Source organism: Emys orbicularis, chromosome 7 (assembly GCF_028017835.1).
Source record: "Emys orbicularis isolate rEmyOrb1 chromosome 7, rEmyOrb1.hap1, whole genome shotgun sequence".
Taxonomy (NCBI): domain Eukaryota; kingdom Metazoa; phylum Chordata; order Testudines; family Emydidae; genus Emys; species Emys orbicularis.
In genome coordinates, this window is record NC_088689.1 from 121,777,542 (window position 1) to 121,792,000 (window position 14,459).

General features: G+C 44.8%; 1 protein-coding gene across 1 annotated transcript in view; it reads left to right on the forward strand.

Moving 5' to 3' along the window:
• The window catches only part of FOXP1 (forkhead box P1), a 502,499-nt gene that overhangs the window by 352,728 nt on the left and 135,312 nt on the right, over nt 1–14,459 (forward strand). The gene's annotated exons all lie outside the window — the stretch shown is intronic.

Sequence of the window (14,459 nt, forward strand, 5' to 3'; positions counted from 1 at the left end):
CGGGGGCTGTGTGCTCAGCGGAGGAGGCAGAGTGGAGGTGATCTGGGGCGGGGAGCGGTTCCCCTGTGCGTCCTCTTCCCCCCCCCCCCCCCGTTACTGCGGGCAGCCCTCCCCACGCTCCAGCTCACCTCCACTCCACCTCCTCGCCTGAACGGGCATTTAGGCGCCCTCAACCACTAGGCGCTCTAGGTGGCCGCCTAGTTCGCCTAGTGGTTGCACCAGCCCTGCACCTGGGCCACTTACAAACAGCCTTCCAAAATGCAAGTCATACTCTGAGTGCCTGTGTGTAACTGCAGCCTGCCAGTTGCAACCTGGCTCTCACCAGCCTTGGTTATACTGTAGGGTGACCCCAACATATCCCCAGTCCTGGCTTTCCCCCCAGAAATGCGTGTCCTGTACTGCCCAGCCCTCTTCTGGACAGTACAAATATTTTAAATCCATTATTCCTTGAAGGGGATAATATATCGTTTTATAATCTTAAATAGAGTTACCCCGACACTTCATTTTAAACACACTGGATTAGTAAAATAAAGTTTATTAACTACAAAGAGAGATCTTTTAAGTGAGTACAAGCAATGAGGCATAAAAGTCAGAAATGGTTACAAGAACAATAAAGATAAAATGTTTACTAGTGCCTAACTTAACAAACTATTAGATTCAAGCAATATTTCTCACCACATGCTTCCAGCAAGATTATTGACCAAACTCTTCAGGTCAGGACTCTTCTCCTCCCCCGCCCCGCCCCCTGAGTCCAGTGGATGTTTTCCTTTATCATCTTAGGTGCGATGCCAGAAACAGACTGGGCAGGGGGAAGTGTTTAGGGTGTTTGCCCTGCTTTTTATAGTTTCAGTCCCTCTTTTGAAAAACATTTCTGTCTGGGAGCTCAGAGACGGAGTCGGTGTGGAAGTATGTTCTCTGCTGTTTTTTTCCACCTTTTTGAGTTTTCTTTGTTTTCCCTTCCTGCTTGATGACTCTGTTTACTGCTTAAATGCAAATTAAGGCAAACATACACTCGTTTGTTCAAGATAGGCCTCTTTGACCAGTTTGGTGCTACGTGAGTTTCAAACATCATACAGGAAAATCCTGCAACGTCATGTACAATATTTCTACACCTATTTTATCAGGACAATACTGACCATAAAATTATGAGTTTTCAAATGATATCTTACAAAGCATATATTTTACAAAGATTGTTACAATAGTGTGTAGGGTGTGCATTCAGGGCTTTATTCCGTCACAATGACATTTGTGTGAAAGGAAACTGAGATACAGTTTGTTTCACATTGTGCAGGTAGGTATAAATTTAATAGACTGACTTGCTTTCAGAATCTCTCTTTGTCTCTTAGAATTGCATGTCAGTTCGTGTGTTTATTAGCTCTCCTAGTCTGTAATACTAAGTGACTTGCTACTGTACCTTAGGTGTATTATCTAGGGTAAGGGTCATTCTTTTTGACAAAGACCTAGATTATGGTCAAAAAAGAAAAAAATGTATGATTCTTTGAAGTTGCATAAAGAAATCCTCATCGGTAGTGGGTCCTGAGGAAGGACTTGAGTTAGGACAAGGTTGTGACTTTATGAAACTAGTTTGATAGGCTATTTCTTGCATAACGGGCTTGGTTGGGAGCACAAAGAAGTTTGTGTGGGAAATGGACAAACAGGCAGTAGAGCCTGGGATTGTAGGTTTAGTATAGGGGGCAGAAGATGACATGGAAGAACACAAGAGCAGATGAGTAGAGAGGGGCTAGGTCATGAAGAACCTATATAAAGTAAGAACCAAAAGCTTGAATTTGATGCAGTGGAGAAGGGGGAGCTAGCAGAGGGTCTCAGAGGGCCCGTGGTATAGTCAGAACAACCGGTCAGGAAAATGTTCTTAGCATTAGAGTTTTGAATGGGCCCCGAGGAAGGAGAGACGGGGAGGGGAGAGAGCTAGAGGGTGCTATACTCGAGATGGGAGATTATGAGAGTGTTAGATATGTGGACAAAGACAAAAGGCCATATCTTAGTGATGTAATGGAGCACACTTCAAACACAACCATGATTTGTGGATCTTGATGGAGAGCAGAGTTAAATATGACAGTCAGGCTGTGGGCCTGAGTAACAGGGAATATGGTGGTGTCAACAGTGCAGAGAGTGTAAGGGAACATAGGAATTGGCATACCAGTGGTCCGTTTGGTTCAGTATCCCATCTCTGGTCATAGCTATTACCAGATGATTAAGAGGAAAATGCAAGAAGCCTCAAGACAGAGAATTATGAAATAACCTGCCCATCACGGAAGTTTCTTCCTGACCTCTGACGCTTAGAGGTTGACTGATGCCCTGAAGCATGAGAGTCCGAACCCTCTTTTATTTTGATCTTTTTCTAGTGTGGCTGTGGATGTTCTCGTTATTATCTGTCCAACTGTCTAATCCTTTTTGGAATGCTACTGTACTCTTGGCATTGGCGGTAGCTTGTAAAAGTAAGTTCCAAAGGATAACTGTGTTGCATATTAAGATTAATAAGTAAATAAATAAAAAATCCCTTGATCAGTTTTAAATTTCTTGCAAGACAGCTTCATTGAATGTCTCTCTTCTATTTCTGCTTTGCCATTTAAAAAAAATAAGGTTACTAGAACTGAACACACTGTTCTAGGTTAGCGTGTGCCACTGAGTTGTAAAATGGCATTGTAATATTAGCAGTATTATTTTCCATCACATTATTTATAGATCCTAACATTTTGTTTGCTTTTTGACCCCCTGCTGTGCACTGAATAGTGGTTGCATTGAGATGTCCGCAGTGATGGTGAAGTCTTCTTCCTGAGTGGTTACAGATAATTCAGAACTCAATAATGTATACGTGTAGTTAACATTATTCCATCCAATATTCGGTGCCTTTCAATTGTTAACAGAGGGTCCCATGGAAGTTCCTACAGTTTTCACAAGTCTCAACTAACCTAAATAATTGTCTCTCACATGCAGATTTTGCCACTATGCTTTCTATCCCCAGATAATTACCAAATTTATAAAAACAGTGTTGGTGTTAGTACAGAACTTACGGCCGTTGACACTTTTGCCGTGTTGAAAATTGGGTTTTTATTCCATGAGCCTCTGAATGCAATTTTGCCCTCTAATGTTTCGGAATGAGGATTAAAAATATATTTAAAATATCTTGGCTACGTAATGGAAACATGCAAGCAGCCCTGCACAATATACAGTTTATATCATATCCACAGAAAGGCAGTGTCCACTCGTACAGGACCTCTTCTTGGATATGAGAATTTCCTTGACTTCTGATGCCCAAAAAGAACCTGCAGTGGTGGGTCCGCCATATATTCAATCGTCTGATTCACTTTGGATAAACATGCAGAAGTTCAGAAGCTGATCCAAGCTATCTGTTCCCCTTGTGCAAAAACGGTCTGGACATCTCATAAGATTTTTTTCATCCTTCAAACAGTTCAGTTCGGGTTCAGTTTGCATTATGAGCTGAGGCCCGTGTCAGGTAGCTTTCATTCTATCAGGATGTGTTCGCCCAACCCTCCTTTGTCGCCGGGATAGGCCACAAACATTCTGGGCCTTGCCATGCCAATATAAAGGTACATTTTTCTTGATCAAGTGGCTCTGGCGAGTCTTGATGGTGATTCTTTGAAATAGAAGAGAGAAGTGTGGAACAAACCCCATTACTGCATGTTACTTTGTAAGAGGGCAACAGAAGATTTCAGACGTGACTAGAGAGTAGAATTTTCCTAGCCTTTGTTGCTACCATCGCTGATCCTAGATTCACTGGTACCTTTGGCATAACTGGATTGGGCCCGGCGTCCCATCCTCTCTTGCTTCCTGTCTGCTGCCTTTCTTTCACTTCTCAGCATTTATGGAAAGGTCAAGAACCACCCTCTTCTCCTCAGCTGCAGACTTTCATAGTTTCTGAGCTTTCATAGTTTCTGACTTTCATAGTTTCCTGCATACCTGGCAACATCTGAAAATGACAAACAGAGCTGTGTGGAGCCAAATCCGTGTCTCTTCTAAATGCTAGAAAGGCCTTCTTGAAGCCAAAGTGGCATGGTTCTACTTTGCAGGGACAGGCTCAGCAAGGGATTCCAGTGTGGCCATGAGCATCAGGATTTAGAGCAGGGATGATGAATCTGCCATTTCTCTCTGCCCAGAAATGGCACAAGCACTACAGAAGATACTCCAATGCAGATGACAGAATGGCAGCTCTGGAGTGACTCCACTGCCATTCTCTGGTGTTGGAAGGAAGGATTCTTATTTCCTCTGCTGTACTTCCCCTTATTTCTGGAGAGAAATGCCTCAGCACACAGCTGTGCCCTTGGGGAAGGATTTGGGCCTGTGGGAGAAAAATGTAACATATTTATTTTCCTCTCCATCGACCTACATTGAGCTAGGAGATATTTCAGGGGCACAAAGTGGTGAAAATTATAAATACTTTGGTTAAAAAAAGAATGTGTATAAATGTATAATGGTCCCTGTATTGCTCCAGCAAAGAAATCACTCAGGAAGTGTGTGGCTACATCCATCTGCCTAAGCCAGGCAGTCAGGGCCAGCCAATCAAAATTTTATTTAACAAATTAATTAATTTTTATCAAAGCTTTTCCTTCCACCCAGCACCAATATACAGAGCTGACCAATGTCCCCTTGGTAAACGCTAGCCTTCCAGAGACAACTGTGCTGCAACAAATGGGGGGGAGGACAGGTGAAGAGTGGACAGGCGGGCGATATGGGCAGGAAGGGTAGCCAAGAACAGGGGTTAACTGAGGAGGAAAAGAGCAAGACTGGGAAGAAAAATCGGAGGTAGGGTACAAGATATGGAGAAAAGGGGGTGGAGAGGAGAGAGGTGCCACTGCTTGTTTTCCTGTTCCGGAAGGGGTTGAAAGCACTGGCTTAAGAGGAGCGGAGGAATCAGACATTGGAAGAAAACACCTGCTTTTCTTTGCATCTTCTGTATTTTACTTACCTTTGGGCACCTCTTGTTTTTGGTTCCTTTCCAATTTGGTAGCTGGTTCTGCTCACCTCCCCTTGTTCTGCTCCTCCCAGAGGAAGAGCACCAGGTGCTGCTGTTGCTTTGCACCTTTTTGCATACTGCTCTGTTCCCCCTCTCTCTCCACACGTTGTTCTTATCCTCAGCTTCTCCAAGGAGCAATGCTGCTACACTCCAGCATATAAGTTCACTCTGCCTGCCTGTCTCCCACCCCTCTGCGCATCCCCACTTGCTGCTCCAAGAGGAAAGGTGCAGTAAGGGGAGGAGCACAAGAAACAAGAGAGTGAGTGAAATTAACTGACTCTGAAACTATAGTGTATCCAGACTTCAGGGCTTGGTGATTGCATTTTGCTACTCCAGTCCCAGGAGCTGTGGAACAGAGCAGTGTGTTGGGAGCTGCGAAAGAGGACACAATTGACAAATACTGGCTGAATCTGACCCCTCCTCCCGCGTTTGAGAACTAACAGCACCATTCCCAGGCATGACTGAATGGAAGCAAGAAAACCTGTTGGATCTCCACTGAAAAAGAGGGGTTTGGAACTGGCCTGTTCTGCTGCCATTCCAATATTACCTAACTTAGCCTCTGCCTGAGGCCACTAAAATATTGTTAAACTTGAAGAAAACTGGATGATAAGAAATCTACATGTCTGATACTGAAGAACCTTTTTGTGCTTGAAACACTGCAGGGATTTTTTAAAAGGGTCTAATTGTGTGAAAACATGACTTCATGTTATTCTTGCAAGGTCAGGGAGGAATGTCTCACATCTGGAAGTCTGGATTGGGGGTAATATTCTCTTTCCAGGCATGGTCTTGATTTCTTGTTCTTTTTTTTTTTTTTTAATTTTATTTTTTAAGGGTATAATTAAAATCACAGTAAGACGGTGATACTGGCAAAGAGGTAGCTTCCTGCTTCTGCTACCTATGCTCCTCAGACTGCCATGTTACCAGCCCTGATTACTAGTAACATGCTGCTTAGACGCTACTGTCTCTCCCCTCAGAGAGGAGGTTTTCTCAAACTATGAGCCCTAGGCTTATTAATGGGCATATCTCTCCACCTGCCCAGGACTACACATGGGGTGCAATCTGTGGCAAAGTCCCAAAAGAAGAGACATAAAAGACGATTCATGCAGGAGTTGAAAAGCACATAGGGATTTTGTTCTGTATTGTAAATAGCTCGTTCTGTAACCTGTGTTACCTGATTCTGTATTTCTGATGTAAATAACTATCAACCATAAAAAAAATGGGCAGGGGCACAAAATGTACGTGAAACATATAGGTAGCACTGGAACTAGATCAAGTGATGTCCCCTGGAACGAGGGGTATTTGAGGCATGTGACGGTTGAGCATGATTAGGGTCTGCATGCGGCCTAAAACTCTTGTCCATCTTTTTAGTTAGACCTTTGACAGTCAGCAAATTCTAATTCTTGATTCCCTGTGTAAATCTTTCAGCATGTACTAAAGGGTCACTCTCATGCTTTCATAGATTTGTAAGGGCCCGTCCAATCAACTAGTCTGACCTCCTTTATATCTATGCTGGCAGAACTGGTTTTTTAAAATAATTTTGACAGATATCAGTGTTTATTTTTAAGCATTTTTTCAGTTTTATCTATTTAAGTTTTCACAGTTGTGGGAAATTACGGGAGGTCAGACAATCGCTATTTAATGATAGTAGATGTTGAGATTCAGGAAGTTAAAGTTTTATAACTGTTAACACACAAACTGTCAATATAACATGTCAAAATGTAAAGTAAAATCCTTAAATCAAGCTCCGATACAGTTCTCAAGCAAATTCTCATGTACTTTCTTACATTACCTGTCTGTAAATTTCAGTGATTACCAATGGAAATATTTCCCCTTGTTCTGTCTGTGTATAGTGAAATAGACGTTTACATTTACTGATAAATATCTAATCCTTCCAAGCCTGTTCATATCATAGGCCATTATTTTTCACCCCGTTAGCCCTGTATGGAGCTGCTGGGACTCAGCAGGGTTTCCCCTGCAGTAACAACTCCTGCTCAGAGGGGGTTTTGGTGCTAGCACTGAGTGCAGAGAGACTTTACATCCTCTGCTGTTAATATTCCCTTTCTTCTTCCCTCCCCGCCCCATGTCCCCCAGTGGTGCCCAGGTAGCTTGGAGCCATATGCTGGGAAGAAGAGGAGGTGGTTGCTGTCTGCCTCAGGGCTGGGGGCTCAAACAGGAGAAGATTGGGAAAGTAGATTAGGGCTATGGAGGCTTCCCTTGAGCCATTATTTCCTTTCCCCGTACAGTCCCCCTTGAGCCCTTTACCTGCTCATACTAGGCCCATGGGCCCGTTTCCTGGGGGTTCACATGTCACTCTCCAGTTTGTCTGGGTCAGCCTTATTGCAGCTGGAAAAGCTTTGGGGAGAGAAACAAGCTGGAGCGTGTTAGGTCTAGGCTACTAGAACTGTATATCCTTTAGTAGTCGGGTGTTTCATTACCAGCAGATCGATGTGAATATTGAGAACCTGGAGGATGAGGCTGGAGCTCATTTGCTTTGATAAAAATAGGGTCTGATGGAAAAACAGCTTGAGAGCCAATGCCATAGTATATTGGCTTCAATGGAGGAACAATTAACAAGAGGCTCTGTAGGGCTGGACGTTGTAATTATATTTCTGATGTTCAGTTCCTGTAAAGATTGTACATGGCACTGTAAATGTACATGGCCCTTCTGTGGGTAAAACCATTTTTTTACCTTCTCCTCCCTCTTCTCCCCCCTTCCCCCCAATGTTTCCCACCCTTTAATCCCCTTCTCAGATTAGCAGCTTCTGGTTTTCTGGTTTTCATTGGAGTTTCTCCAGATTTATATTGGGAGCAAAATGTTGCTTCCCCTCCCCCCCCCCCAGTCTTGTGTTTATGACTTCAAAATGATTGTGGAAATTGAAAGATTGAGTTGCTCGTAATGGAAGCGTTCAGTTACAGCAACAACTTAAAGCTGTAGGAGAATGGGTGTCCTGGGCAAACAGCTGAGTAATTGCATTCTACCTAACTTGGCCAAAAAAACCCCAAACCTGTCCTGATAACCTCAAAGGGATAAGTTGTTCCCCTCTGTGTGGAATTGGTTGGGAAGTGTTAAATGGCTGCTGCCTTCCATCCCATAGGTTGTGCTTCAGTGGTGAGTGCAGTGTGTCGCCCTTATATCCTTTATAAATGGAGCATTGGATGAAAGATGCTGTATCAGCATTATGTTGAAGTCAGTGGTAAAGCTCTCACTGGATTCAATGACGGCAAGATTTGGGCACTTACCATGTTGTTTCTTTTTACAATGTCCCTGAAATACAGGATTTAATTGTCTTTCTAGCCATAGAAACAGACACTCCAACAACTGCACACTTATAAAAGAGCATGCTCGCTGCTTGTTTGGGGTCTGTGTGAAATTAGCTTGGTGGGCTCCGTCCACTTTCTAGCAAAGAGGCAACCATGTCACCAGGGGAAGGTAGCTGTGTAATAGTCTCATGGATTGGTAAAGGGCTTTAGTCTCCATTGCAGACTGTCTAGCACCTATCAGCACTGAATTCCTATATAAATAAAAACATGCCTTCTTCTCATACAGGATACTGTATTCAAATACAGTCTTGATTGTGAATCTTTGTGCTGATGATGGCTGAGGGACTGAATTTGCTGTCAAATTGATTTCTCCTTATACCCCGGCTTGGAGTATTTTTATGGTGCTGGCAGCCACAACAGGTTTCCCAAGCTGACTTGTAAACCGCAGCCTTGCACAGGAGTGGTTATTGTGTCTACGGGAAAAGAGGTGATCCAGAACTGAGCTAGTACTGAAACGCTTTCTCTCTCGAGCAGCGATTGTCGGATTGTATTCAATGATGAGTGCTGGTGTAATGATGGTTTCTGTCCACTGGGGTTGAATTGAGATCAGCAAATTAATTTCAAAATGTGTCCTCCAAATGGGCTTGACGTAGCTTCTGCAGGAGGCTTTCCCTACTAAGCTAACCGTCTCTTTCTTTTACACACCCCTCTTTCTCTTCCCCACGTGTGTGATGACTGTGGATTAGCCTTGAAAATGACATAGCCAAGGAGGATTGATCTCAGGTCGGGGCGGAGAAATTTGAGAAAAAATTAGAGGAAGACCAAGTGACGGGGAAGAAGCAGTACTGCTGAAGACCTAATGGTGACTTGGTGCAGCTCGGCAGTAAGCACCGTACCTGGGAGCTGTTCCTCACCACAAGCAAATTTCCACATTTTAGTGGCAGGATTATCTGTTGTTTGACTTAATAAGCAAAAGAGCCAAATCACGAAGGAGAAGATACAGAAAATGCTGTTTGGTATTGCATTCCTCTGGACTGTCTTAGTTCCCACTGCTTGCCCCAGTGCTGCCCCATCACTGTGTGTTTGTTGGTCTCTGGTATGATCTCTTCCCTCCTCCCCTTGTTGCTCCTTCCCTCTCACATGTTCTCTGTGGCTCTCTTCTGCAACTCACCTGCTGCTCTCCCCCTTTGCTTCCCCAACCTGATTTGTGTGCTTCTCTTCTGCTCTCTCCCTATACCGATCTCTCCTTGTGGGGTTGCTCTGAACCTCTTTCACCCCCTGCCTCGAGACCACCAGTTCTCAGTGCTGGTAGCAGGGCAGGGTGGGGGTGGGGAGTTCTCCTGGCTCCCTGCTGCTGCTTGTGAAGGGACAGGAAAGAGCTGTATGAAGTAATCAGAGGTCAGCTCTGCCCTCACTCAGTTGCAGGGATCTCAGCAGCTGGAGGGGGTAGGGAAGGAGTCCAGCCTGCTGAGCAAGGGTTTGGTTCTGTCCTTGCTCAGGTAGGGTGACCAGATGTCCTGATTTTATAAGGACAGTCCCAGTGTTCGGGGGTTTTGTCTTATATAGGCACCTATTAACCCCCACCACCACCACCACCCACTGTCCCAATTTTTCACACTTGCTATCTGGTCACCTATGCTCAGGTCTTCACCACTTAGGCACATGACTGGGGTATGGGAATGGAGTAGCATTGCCAAACCTCCAGGATTGCACTGGAGTCTACAGGAATTAAAGGTTAATCTTTAATTAAAGATTATGTTGTGTGATGAAACCTCCAGGAATACGTCCAACCTGAATTGGCAACCCAAGAATGGAGAGCTGCTTTTCAGCTGCTCCCTACCCTCATAATCTACCTGACCAGCTAATTGACCAAAGCACTGAGCTTGGGTCGGGCAGTGCGTGGCTGTCCAGCTTTAGGGCAGGACTGTTCCACTTGGAGAGAGCAGCTTTAAGGCTTCATGATCACAGCAATCATCAGTCTGGCTGCAGAGAATTTCTCAGCCAGCTCGAGTAGAAACCAGTCGTTTCTTGCACGGCTAGTTGTTCTGGGGATCTTCAAAAATTTCTGGCAGCCAGTTTTAGTTGTGCAACCTCTCAGCTGCCAGAACGGATAGAATATGATCATATCACATGAAATGCATGCAAGGTCTGCTATAGCAACTGTATTTCAAAGAGACAACACATATGGTGGCTGGTTCTTTTTGGAATAATATCTATAAGCTGAAGATGTTTTATTCAAAAAGGCTGTAGCTTGAAAGGTTAGGGATGTGCTGATTGTTTGATATATGTTTAAAGAGAGGCTCCTGTGTGTGGGGTTTTTTCTTTCTTTCTTTCTTTCTTTCTTTTTTTTTTTTTTTTTTTTTTGGCCTATTGAATCTAATTACTGGGAACTAAAATGATCATTTGATTGCACATTTATCTGGAATTATTCTTCTGCAGAGCCAGTCTTAATAATATATAATAATATGTTGCACTTGTACTGTATGGCATTTCTTGTCTGAGAAACTCAGAGCGCTTTACCAAGTATTCATTAATTAAATAAGCCGCACAACACCCCTGTTAAGTAGGTGAGTATTCTTTGTCCATCCCCATAAACCATGTAGGAATCTTTTTGCTGTTCCTGACCCACCCTTTGAGGCATTTTAACTGCTAACCAGGTTAATTAAATAGAAATAACTCGACTTGGAGGAATTCATTTTTAAATATAATTGCAAAGCAGAATATTGATTAATTTTAAGCATTTAAATTTTTTTATCAATTTAAATTTTCACGGTTGCCCAAGATTAAGGGATCTAAGCATTTTTCTGTGTGTATTGATTTACATTTTCACAGTTGTGGGAAATTATGTGGGGGTTAGATAATTATTTAACCACTGTAGATGTTGGGATTCAAAAAGCTAAAGCTATATAACTATTAAACACAAATTGTCAACATCACATGTCAAAATACATAAAGTAAATACCCCTAAATCAAACTCTAGTAAGTTCTCCAGTTCTTACTTTGTCTATCTGTAAATTTTGATTCTCATCAATGGAAATATTATTTTCCTTGTTTTGAGTATGGTGAAATTGACGTTTATTAACATTTACAGCTAAAAATCTAATCAGTCGAAGCCTAAAAATAATATTTTGTCTTCACTATACATAGCAAGTTCCCCAGAAAGCTCTCCCAGTCGTTCCTGCTGGATTTTATTAATTCATGGCCAATAGAATCTTTCTGTCCTATAGGCTGAACTACCAGAGTAGTCCGTGCACATGTACACGTGTGCGCACACACACACACACACACACACAATTTCTTTGAAGATATGATTTGTGTGCATAGTTGACAGCTTCTCACGCTCCTTGCACCCTTTAGGGATCACAGGACTCAGCTACACATGCATGTCAAAATGCCATTTTTTCCGTGTGTGGCAGGTGCACTGAGCTTTGAATAGCTATCCCTAAATTTAGAATCTGATTTTACGTTTACTTTTATCCCGCCAATCTCTGCTGGAAATCACAGCCACTTTTAAAATCTTACCGATCTGACGAAGACTTGTTATTAAAGCGCGTATTGAAAACAGTGCGATCAAGGTGAATGAAGGCAGGATATGAGGGGAGGGTCTCCTCCATAGTGCACTGGCAAATCAGCCATTAAACAAGGGCACAGCAAAACTCTCAGCACTCCAGGAGCCCAGTTCTGCAAGGTGCTGAGTGTTTCCCGAAATCCAATGTGTACCTTCCTCTCCCACTGAAATCAAGGGCAGGAGCCAGAGAAAGGAGAAGAGACAAAATCCTTAGCTGCACTCAGTAAGCACTGGGTGCTGATGAAGCAGGAGGAAGCTGTTTGTGCCTCCCCTATCTTGAGCCTTTTTCTCTGCCCCTCACAGCATGGTTTAGAGCAGTGGTTCTCAACCTTTTGGAGCTCGAGACCTATTTGTAAATGTCTGTGGCCTGTCACGACCCAGTAAATAGTCTGGGGGTGGAGGCCCTGGAGTGATTTCGGTCCAATCCTGCCCCCCGGAGGGGGTTGGGTCCTGCCCAGCACTCACCCCACAGTGGTGGCTCCTGCAGTTCCTGTGCTGTGGGGCTGGCTGAGTGTGACTCTGGGCGTTGCAACCTCTGGGGTTGCAGTGCCGCTCAGGTTAAGCCCCACCCCCCTGATTGGACCAAATTTCTGTGAGTGGAGCTGACTCATGGGGTTGCAGTGCCACTCACTCAGATTAGGCCTACCCAGACTCCCGTCGTCATGACGGCTGGGCCGAACCTGAGTGGTGCTGGGACCCCGTAGGTTGCAGTGCCTGGAGCAGGGAGGCGAGCCCAGCCAGCGCTGTGGGATGGGAGCCACAGGAACGGCCACGAGACCCTTTGAAACATTCTGGCAACCTAATATTGGGTCCCGACCCATGGATGGAGAAACTGAGCAACCCCATGGACTAATTTACCAGAGGTTGATTGCTGTAGTGCAGTGGTGCTACAACCAACATTCCCTTCCTCACCGCTTCAGTGCTGCGGGCTGGGAGGGAGAGATGTTAGAACAGGCCTCACTGGCTGTTTGCCACCTGGGGGTTCACTCTCTCTAGGGAAACCCCCACGGGCCAGCTTCAATGACTGTCAGGCCCCTTTATGATGCGAGGCTTTGGTCCTGAAGGTGTGTGTTTAAAAGAGAGTAACATCTTGCTGTTTGAGGGCACCATCCTGTGCAGTGCGGAGCATTTCCCAGCTGATCTAGGAACTATGCTGTACATTTAACACTTTACACGTAGAAGAAGCCATTCATTTCACACACAAATAGCGAAAACCCTAAACAAATTTCATTCCTCCATCGAACATGCATTAATTAAATGTCTCCAAGAGCATACACAGTAGGAGTGTGGCAGTCTCTCTCCCGCCTTCCATGTAGGCATCTTGCATTGGGACTATTTTTCTTGTTTTACATTAATGAAGTCTTCAGTCTGCCCACTTTTACACCTACACATGTACTGAACATCTCCAAGGAGACAGAGAAACCCTGAGTCCAGCAATGGTGAATCCTCCAGTGAGACAGCAGGCTAGAGTCCCAGGCAACTCTTCTAGGCATCTTAATTTCCAAATGTCCACTGCAGAAAGGGTACATCTTCACTACCCGCCGTATCGGCGGGTAGCAATCGATTTATCCGGGATCGATATATCGCGTCTCGTTAAGACGCGATATATCAATCCCCGAACGCGCTCACCATCAATTCCGGAACTCCACCAGAGCGAGCGGCGGTAGCGCAGTCGACGGGGGAGCCGCGGCCATCGATCCCGCGCCGTCTGGACCCCAGGTAATTTGATCCAAGATATTTCGACTTCAGCTACGCTATTCGTGTAGCTGAAGTTGCGTATCTTGGATCGATTTCCCCCCCCCCCCCCAGTGTAGACCAGCCCATAGTCTTTGGCTCTTGCAGGCAGGCTCTCTCCAGGGGCCCTCTCCTTTGCATCTGAAATGCTGGTGAGTGCACTAAGCATCTGCAAATGGGCTAGGGCGAGGGACATTCTTCCCATTTTCTGTCTCCTCCTCCCTTTCTTTCCCCCACCTCATCAAGCAGTGTAGGCTTTTCACGGCTGCCTGGCTCCAGTTCTGAGCCCCTTTCTCAGTGTTGGGAGCCTGTTTCAGAATGTTCCAGCACCACCTGATCTGTCTCTCACCTTTCTCCCAGGAATCAGGCCTCACCCTTGAGTCCCCTCTTAAAGGTACAGCGTTCCCTGGTTGCTCTTTATTCACCTCCTATTGAAGCTTGCTCATGGGCTCTGTAGTTGATGTGCCACAATCTTGTCAGACTCTTTTTGGGTGCAAGGGATACAGCACGTTCTCCTTGGGCTGTTTTTCTCTGCCCTCTCTCCCCCTTACCTTCACATGGCTCTCACTACCAACCGAGCCTTTACAAACAAGCGTTATTGACATAAAAAAACAGTCCCTCCTGAGCCTGAATGTCTCCTTTTATTGTATTGCATCTCTCTTGCCTTATGCCACTGCCTCTGGCTGCTCCTTCTATGGTAACTTTCCAGAAACCTCTCTTGCCTATTCGGGCCCTAGGAGGATTGCACCAGTTATGATGACCCACAGCACATGTGTTAACACCCTTCCTAGAAGGGACAATCCAGTTAACTGCCCTGCTTTGCTGTAGAAACTCCAGACCATAACAGGAACACAAAGAGTATGAAGCCTGCCAAGTCTTTATAGTAAGCCATTTTCCCAGGAC